The sequence below is a fragment of the Tasmannia lanceolata genome, unplaced genomic scaffold (genome assembly GCF_043159265.1).
Source record: "Tasmannia lanceolata isolate RefF3 unplaced genomic scaffold, GAP_Taslan_0.1 ptg000013l, whole genome shotgun sequence".
NCBI classification, from domain to species: domain Eukaryota; kingdom Viridiplantae; phylum Streptophyta; class Magnoliopsida; order Canellales; family Winteraceae; genus Tasmannia; species Tasmannia lanceolata.
The window spans coordinates 45,741,406-45,751,021 of NW_027518690.1; the positions used below are offsets into that span (position 1 = coordinate 45,741,406).

The following is a 9,616-nucleotide window of genomic DNA, read 5'->3' on the forward strand; positions in this document are numbered from 1 at the left end:
ACGTATACCTTCTGTTACAATGAGAGAGATGCACCTTTGGAACTAAAATATAGCCTAGTTAATAGGAAGTTTTTTGAGGAAGATATAGAAATTGATACCCTCTTCACGATTTTATGCTATATTTATGGAGATTAATTAAGGAAGAGAATAGATACACACCAATTTTGTGGAATAGAAACGTTCCTATTTTATTGGGATTCTTTATTGGAAAAAATAGGCATTTTTTTCCGGTTTGTCCACAAATCTGCCCATTTTTTCTATTAAGTAGGATAAGATAACAATGTGGAGGGAAAATGGGGAAAAAATGGACAAACACAGTTTGTCCACAAATCTGCCCATTTTTCCCTCCTTGTTGGATGGGTTAGGATGATCCTATGAGGCTGATTTCTTGTGGACACCCTATCTAGGTAAGGGCCTTTCAAATGAATGGTTTGGATCACCCAAAAAATATGGGCTCCCACTATTTTTAACCCGACCTTATCTACTCGACTGAGTACGCTCACCTTTCTCATATATATATATAGGGGCCTTTACGTTGCAGCACCACAACTATCACATTCAGCTTTACATATATATAGATAGGAGAATTTATATGATGGGTGGCCGTGAAAACACGTGAAGTCTAAAAAAGTAGGTGCGGTCCACTTTATTTTATGATCCAAACCGTTCATCTGTTTGGGCACAATGTAAATAGGTTGTGCCCCAAAAATCATTTCCATAGGATGATCCCAACCCTCCGATCTGAACTGATCTGAATATGGAGATTTCCAAAAATCATTTATGGAATCTTATACAGATCGGAGGGTTAAGATCATCATATGGAGATGATTTTTTGGGCACAACCTATTTACGTTGTGCCCAAGCAGATGAACGGTTTGGATCATAAAAAAAAGTGGGCCGCACCTACCTTTTTTAGACTTCACGTGTTTTCACGGCCACCCATCATATAAATTCTCTATAGATAGATACATAGAGTATATGATGAGAGGTGAAATGGATTTCCGCTAGTGTTATACGGCTAATGTTGCCACTACCATATTAATGATGATATCACTAACTAGGATATTACTGTTCCCAAAGAGATCTTAGAAGCCAATTTAAACAGAAAAGACAAGCTAAGTTAGTTCAATTATTAAAACATGGTAGTGCAAATATAAGCAACCTATTTATTATTGTAAATTACTCGAGACATGTAGTCACCTTTCGGCAAAATAAACTAACTTTAATAGCCTTATTTAGTAACATAAATAAAACAAGTGGTCCCAACACTCGCTCTTTCTTTTGGTAGATGCACCCACCTCGCATCAATAAAATCAACCTCTTTGCATATTATCTCTCACTTCCTCCTCCTTGGAACTAAGATAGCTCGGAAAGGATTCTTCATGGACCGGGTTAATGCAAATGACTCAGCAAAGTCAACCTCTTCTCCTTCAGTACCTATCCACTCGAATTCTCTCACCAAATTCGCCACAAAGTATTCTAAATGAAGTATGGAAAGATTCACTGCAGGGCAAATCCTCCTCCCGGCCCCAAAAGGCATCATTTTTATCTGCCTGCTCCCTGTAATATCCACCTTTTCCCCCTCGAGGAATCTCTCCGGCCGAAACTCCAATGGATCTTTCCACACGTCCCCATCTAATCCGGCGTCCTTCACCGAGAAAAGCACCGTAGTTCCTTTTGGTATCACGTACCCGGCTATAGAAACGTCCTCCGACACCGCATGAGGAACCAAAAAGTGCCCCGGTGGGTGCCGTCGTAGTCCTTCCATGACAACCGCCTTTAGATAAGGCATCCTTTGCAAATCCTCCTCTCTAACGATGTCTTCTTCTTCTCCAACAACCCCCTTGATCTCTTCCCACATCTTCCTCTGTACCTCCGGGTACTTCACCACGTTCGCCATGAACCAATGAACTGTATTCACCGTCGTACCTGTTGAAGTATAAATGATTAAATAACACCAACTCTAACAGCTTAAGCTTTTGGAGTATATGGTTGTTTCACATGGTATCAGAGCTATTGCTTCACAGCAGGTCTTCTCTTGCCGTAAAGGAAAAAAATCACCCCTTTCCTTTATAACCTGCCAAGGAACAAGTTGCCTTCGCCATGTATTATTGAATTAAGGGAACGGGTTCAAAACCCAACAACTCCTTGATATTAAAAATCCACATGTACGGCCAACCTAGAAAACAGGGTCCACGTGGGGAAGTGTTGAAACATAAATGATTAAATAACACTAACTCTAACAGATTATGCTTTTGGCTTAGTCGGTTGTGATATTAAAAATCCACATATACGGCAAAAAGAGGGACCACACGTGAGGGGGAGTGTTGAAGTATAAATAATTAAATAACACCAACTCGCTTAAGCTTTTGGAGTAATTGGTTATTTCACATGGTACCAAAGCTATTGCCACATGGCATGTCCTGGGTTCAAAACCCAACAACTCCTTGATATTAAAAAACCACATGTACGGCCAACCCAGAAAAAGGCCACACGTGACGGGCAGTGTTGAAGTATAAATGATTGAATTAACTCTTAACAGCTTAAGCTTTTGCAGTCATTAGTTGTTTCACATTACCTCCTCCTGCAGTCTGAAGCTCCATGGAAAGGGACACCAACTCCCCATCATTGAGCTTTCTCCCCCCTTCTTCCGGAATTTCGAGAGCCAGAAGGGAGTCAATGTAACAGAAAGTGAGGCTTTCGTCATCAGGTTTCTCTTGATATTCTTTACGGGCTGTAATGAAAGGATCAATGAGTTCTTTCTGTCTAGCGCGCATTTGCAGGACCTCATTCCACATTTTTCGGAATACCAACTTCGTAATCGTAGGAAAGAAATGAAAGATTTCGAAGGTGGGGAGTTGGTTAAGAATCCGCTGCTCAGCAGTTGTGATATCATTCACCATTTTTTCGTCGAGTTTTTGACCGAAACACATGAGTAAGTGTAAGCTGAAAATTGCAACGCGCAAATGCTCAACTATAGGGATGGGATTGCCCGATTTGGAATCGGAATGTAGCTTGTTGAGTAGGATCTTGAGGGCCCATTCGCGACCTGAGGTAAAAGTTTTGAAGCGATTAGGGTGGACAAGTTCGGTAATGAAGTTGCGACGGAGGATACGCCAGAGGGGACCATAGGCGGCGGAGCCGACGCTATGTTGGTTGCTAGTAAATAATTTAGCTGCCACGTGAAGTGAGGGGCGGTCCGCGAAAAAGGCACCTTTTTCTATGAGTGCTTGGTAGGAAAGAGATGAGTTTGTTATGAAGACGACGGGGCGAAGGAAACTGTAGAGGGTGAAGATAGGGCCATATTTGGCTTGGAAAAGAGGGAGGTAAGTCTCCGGGTGGAAGTTTTTGCTTAGACATATAAGGGACCCGACGACGGGTAGACTAAATGGGCCTGGTGGAAGACGCTTCTTCTGCTTATAGGATAGGAGGAAAGCGAGGTATAAGGACAAGGAGAAAGAAAGGAAGATGAGGAACCACATCTCTATTGAAGAAAGAACGGTTTTCTTAGAGATATGTGAGTAACTGTGGAGAATGGACAAAAAGGGCCTTGTCGTAGCTCCTTCTTATTCTTCTTTATTGTTGCTTCTTGGGCAATTTGGTGTTCTCTAAGCACTTGACTTGATGTTGATTTGTGATTCCACCTAAGCAGGGCATGTTGAAATATTTGACTGATTAGACAATATTTTTTTATCTAGATGATCAACATAATATAAACAATAAGAAAAAAGAAACAACATAATACATCAAGATTTTTTGTTTTTTTTGTTTGGTCGGTTGGTTGGGAGGGGGGATCGAAGACTACCAACTCCGCCCTAGATGCACGTACCCTCCCAAACAAGCCGATCAGCGAGGCTGATCAGCCTCGCTATGAGACGATACTAACTGATGATACTGATCAGACAGTTAGTATCGTCTCATCAATGGGAGTTAGTGGTCCATGCCATACTATTAAAACTTGTCAACGTGATTCAAGAGAAGTTTAAAACCAACCCAATTGATTCAAAAACATAACCACTCATGTTCAAAGTAAAACCCGGAAGCCCGATGCATGTGGTTTCCGGGTGATTGCGCGCATCCATAGGGAAATAGTCTTACCTCCGAAGGGGGTGAGGACACCTCACCCCCTTCGTTACCCAGAAAAAAAAAAAAAAGTAAAATATCTTTGACCATTAATTTGTACAGAAAATGGAAATATTTACCCGAAAAGTAGCATCACATAGAAAAGGATGCTCAATTTTTTGACTCGCTTGTGACCCATCCAACTTGACTCGACCCGTTATCGAGTGAGTTTTTGAACTATGGCTAGGATCTGAACCCACTTGGCCCATTACTAAGCAGCCAAGTGGGTTCAGATCCCATACTGATCTTGTGGGGCAGGTAGAGGTTTGCAGGCAACAAATTGTTTGTGAGAGAATTTAAGGGCCCTGTTTGTTAATGTTGAGTACAATAATTACTTTTGAACTCAAATGTTGAGTACAATAATTACTTTTGAACTCAAAATCGATTCTCAAAATCCAAAACAAACAGGGCCTAAATGGGATGCCTTCTGCATCTGATTATGGTGACACCAAGGGCAACGGGCCAGACTTGTGATTATAGCTTAACAACTTAAAAACTCGACCCAACTTGAAAGTGGGTCAAGCTGAGTCACCTCAAAAGAGCAACTCATGACACAATAAAAACTTTTAAGTTTATTTTCCTTTTAATATATATATATATATAGGAGATTGTATTCGGTGTGTGGCCCTGAGTCCAGTATTTTTTAAAATGTACAATATGTCCCACTTCATAGGATGATCCAAACCATTCATTTGTTGGAACACAATGTAAGTATGTTGAGCCCCAAAAATCATTTCTATTGGATGATCCTAACCCTCCGATCTATAGAGGGACTAGATAATATGGAAACATGTATAGATCGGGGGGTTAGGATTATCTTATGGGAATTATTTTTGGGGAATATTCAATTTATGTCGTGGCTCAACAAATGAACGGTCTGGATCACCCCATGAAGTGGACCTTACTGTACCTTTTAAAAATTATTGGACTATACAGCCACACACCGTATAAAATCTCGTATATATATATATATATATATATATGAGGAAAGTGAAGCTACACCGCCGGCTTAAAATACAATGGGCCCACATTGTTTTGGTGATCCAAAGAATTCATTTGATTGGCCCTCACATAGATAGGGTGTCCTCCAAAAATCAGCTCCATAGGATCATCCCAACCCTACGATTTGTGGAGGCAAAAATAGACGTGTAAAAACCTTCACAAATTTGTCCATTTTTGCCTCCACAGTTTGAAGGGTTGGGATGATCCTATGGAGCTGATTTTTGGTGGACACCCTATCTATGTGAGGGCCAATCAAATGAATGGTTTGGATCACCAAAACAATGTGGGCCCATTGTATTTTAAGCCGGCGGTGTAGCTAAGTTAGCTACACCGGCGGTGTAGCTTCACTTTCCTCTCTCTCTCTCTCTCTCTCTCTCTCTCTCTCTATATATATATATATATATATATATATATATATATATATATATAGGCATATACTTCTTGCATTATAACACACAGAGGATGCAAATTTAACAAGGATGAAATGGTTTCAGATAAGTTGAATGAACAAAAACAGAAATGAAATTGAAAATGAGAAGCTACAAAATGAGGTTTGAAATGGAGATTAAGAAGATCCAACTATACCTTTCCTCAGATTTTCTTCCCTTTCCTTGGGTGTTCTTCTTCAAGGGAGAACGATATTTATACATATCTCTCCCTCAACGTCCGAAATGTTTCATATTCATAAATATGAAAACGTCAATGTCTGTTCGTTATTATATGATTAATAAAAATGGCAGTAGATCTAAATTAATGGTAGTAAGATGGTATTAATATAGAGAGGTTACTAATTCAGTAAACAACTCATTAAGGCTAATGGTCATCCATTTAATTCATTAATTAAATGTTAACGGTCCCTTTAATTAAAATCAATTAGAAGTCTAAGACTGCTTTCAATTAAATGAGGAACTCCACCCATGGTTGCCCTACAGAGGAGCAATGTATTTGGCCATGGTGCTCAAGAGTATTCAAAGCATTTGTCTTGTTTACAATCTGAGAATCTAAGAAATATGAACTGAACATGTATAGTTTGTGGGTTCTTTTGATTTCATAATATTTATTAAAGATTGTCTCTGCACTAAATACGGTGGGCCCACATTTTTGGGGTGATCCAAACCATTCATTTGATAGGCCTTGACATAGATAGGTTGTGCCCAAAAAACTCAGCTTCATAGGATCATCCCAACCCTTCGAACTATGGAGGCGAAAATGGGCGCGTATACATTTGATAGGCCTTGACAAAGATAGGTTGTGCCTAAAAAACTCAGCTTCATAGGATCATCCAAACCCTTCGAACTACGGAGGTGAAAATGCGCGGGTATAAATATGCCCAAATTTGCCCATTTTTCACCACCTCCACAGTTCGAAGGGTTGGGACGATCCTATGGAGCTGATTTGTTTGGGCACAACCTATCTAGGGGTGTCAACGGACCCACTTCGGATTGGATCCACCTATGTCTTAGTCACGATCTATTCAAATCCCTTATCGGTCGGATCGGATTCGGAGTGTTCTTCAGTCCTACTTCTTGTGTCCCGGTCACGATCCATTTCAAATCGGACTGTCCATCGGAGTGTCCTAGTAGGTCCTACTTACAAAACAACAAAAAATCTCCGCCTTCTTCATTTGAAATGAACTCCAAAACTTCCTCAGTTTAGAAAAGAATTAGTCACTATATCTAATAATAACCCATGATTTTGATGAAGAATATGATTTATTGTTGAAAAGAACTCCAATGTTCAAGGGTGTGCGACATTAAAACTTTTGAGTAACCAATCCCTGTTGAAGGTGAGTGGCAAGTTTATAGGAAGAAAAACCGATTGAGGATAAGAAGAGAAAAATATGCCTAGAAAATGGGGGAAGTCGAAAGTTGTAAGCCAAGTAACATTTAGTTTATTTTTATGAAAATACCCCTCCTTTAAGTATTAATATAAGAAATATTTTGAGGGTATTTTAGTAAAAGGATTTCGGATCGTGACTATCCATCGGATTTTTTTGCCATGTCTTGATCAAGATCTGGAATTTTTCGGATCTTACGAAGAGGATCCATAATATGTCCATGGATCCTTCTCATGTGCCTAGATACCGTTTATTAAGGTTCGGATTCGGACTGTCCATCGGACCGTCTAGGTCCATTGACACTCATAGACCTATCTATGTGAGGGCCTATTAAATGAATGATTTGGATCACCCCAAAAATGGTTTGTGGGATCTCAGAAGGGCGAGAAACTCAAATTAACAGCTGGCAAAACCATATCAATAGCATAAAATTCTGTTTTGCAGGGGATCACAATTTTTTAGGGGATGTGGTAATCAAATTAATAGCTGAAAAATCAAGTTTGTAAAGGCGGCAAACGATTTTTCAGGAGGAAAAACTTTTCCAAAAAAAAATTCTCTTGTAAAAAAGACGAATGACGACGGAAAGTTACGTGTTTAGATTAAAAATCGTTTGCCGCCTTCTGTACACACTTGCAGAGCATGGATGAAGCCCATCATTTTACACTTATGCATAGCATGGGTGGAGCCCACCATTTTTTTTTGGCACCCTTATAATAGTGCCCACCATCTCAAACGACCACCCCCCAACTCCCAACACAAACTTTGCCTCATGGGGCGGGCCCACAACTTTATCTCATGTTTCTGATTGCTGCGTCTCGCATTCTCCACCTAAGTCCTGTGTGCCTTCCATTTTACATTCTTACACCTCATGTTTTGCAGGGATTTTGCCCACAATTTTGCACCATGCATAGCATGGGCCCCGATTACTAGTATAGTATACTAGCAAAAAACCCCGACAAAATTGTACATACCACATCATAGGTTGATCTAAACTGTCCATGTGATGGAACACAACATAAATAGGTTATGCCCGTTAAATAATTTCCATAGACTGATCCTAGCCCTCCAATCCATAGGGGTTTCGATAATTGTTGTTCCTTTTAGAGTACCCAAAATCCGTTAATATTTTTACAGGTGTCCTGCATTCGTAATATCAAACTTTCCGTAATTTGACCCGCACATAGTGAATAAGGAAAAGTAGTTCCCGATTTCTAACCCGACTGGGTTCAACCCGATTTGCAATTTCCTCAACCCGACTCAACCTGATTTCCAATTCGGGTTGGGTTGGGTAAGGTTGACCCGATTTGATATGGTATCAAATGTTGATCACCTCAACTCAAGCCGGGTTGTTTTGGATTTTGAGAACCAATAGGGAGTCATCAATAATCAGTTTTTAACTCACAATCGGTTCTCAAAATCCAAACCAAACAGGGACTAACAATTAATAAAGGGAAATGTTATCCGCACTACTATATTTTGATGATCACACTCCTCACTTTATTAAAGTACGGTATGGCCCGCACCATAGGATTATCCAAACCGTCCATTATGAACTGTGGAGACTATTTCAATGTTGAAAAAGAAAAAACACATATACAGAACTTCTTCAGATGGAACCCAAATTCGGGTTTCAGGTTGGGTCGGGTTGCCCGACAGCCAAACCCGACCCGACCCGATTTCTAATTCGGATTGATTTTTCCCAACCCAACCCAACCCGACCCAAACCAAATTCGGGTTGAACCGGAAACATCCAAGTAACAACGATGGTTTCAAATTATATATAGTGCTAATGTCCTCATGATCATTTTTTATAATGGAAATACTCTCCGTATTTTGATTATCGCACTCCTCACTTTATTAAAATGTACGGTATGGCCCGTACCATAGGATGATCCAAACCGTCCATTAGATGGGCCACTGCCTACATAGGTTGTGCACTAAAAATAATTTCATAGGTTGATCCGAACCCTCCGGTCTATAGCGGGTTATAGGTTGATCCAAACCTTTCATGTGATGGAACACAACATCAATCGGTTGTGCCCGTAAAATCATTTCCATAGGTTGATCCTAGCCCTTCAATCGATATAGGCTGATCCTAGCCCTCCAATCGATGGAGGTTTCCATAATTGTTGTTCATCTTCATGTGCCCAGCATCCATCAATATTTTACAAGTGTCCTGCACGACCCTATTTACGTTGTGGCGCATGAGATGGACGGTTTGGATCATCCTATAGTGTGTCAGTAGGGTACTTTTTGAAAAATACGGGACTATAAGGGCTTACACCATCTAATTTATTTGATTTTGAATAATCATCTAGAATTTTAATCTTGATTGGCCATATCACAAAAATTGCTCTGGTTAGATGATGGAACCATCCGATCCAAGGGCTGTTGTTTGCTGCTCTCGTTATGTTTGACCTACAGCTTATGGTAGGACCCATCTAGATTATGCTAATTTGTAGGTGGGGTCCAAATACTAAATCCTACACGTATCAATGAAAAACCTACGTGGCACATTTAGAAATCTTTAGAATCATCTTAATATCCAAACGGTCAAATCAACGGTAATTTCAGCTCCGTTTTTATTTTCGAAAACGGAATCCCGTTTTCAAAGTGTTTCTCAAGAAGGAGCCTTTTCCAAGAAAAGAGCATATA

General features: G+C 40.1%; 1 pseudogene; it reads right to left on the minus strand.

Moving 5' to 3' along the window:
• Window positions 1–1,336: 1,336 nt before the first annotated feature.
• LOC143891320 (cytochrome P450 89A2 pseudogene) lies at window positions 1,337–2,903 on the minus strand (annotated as a pseudogene).
• Window positions 2,904–9,616: the final 6,713 nt, after the last annotated feature.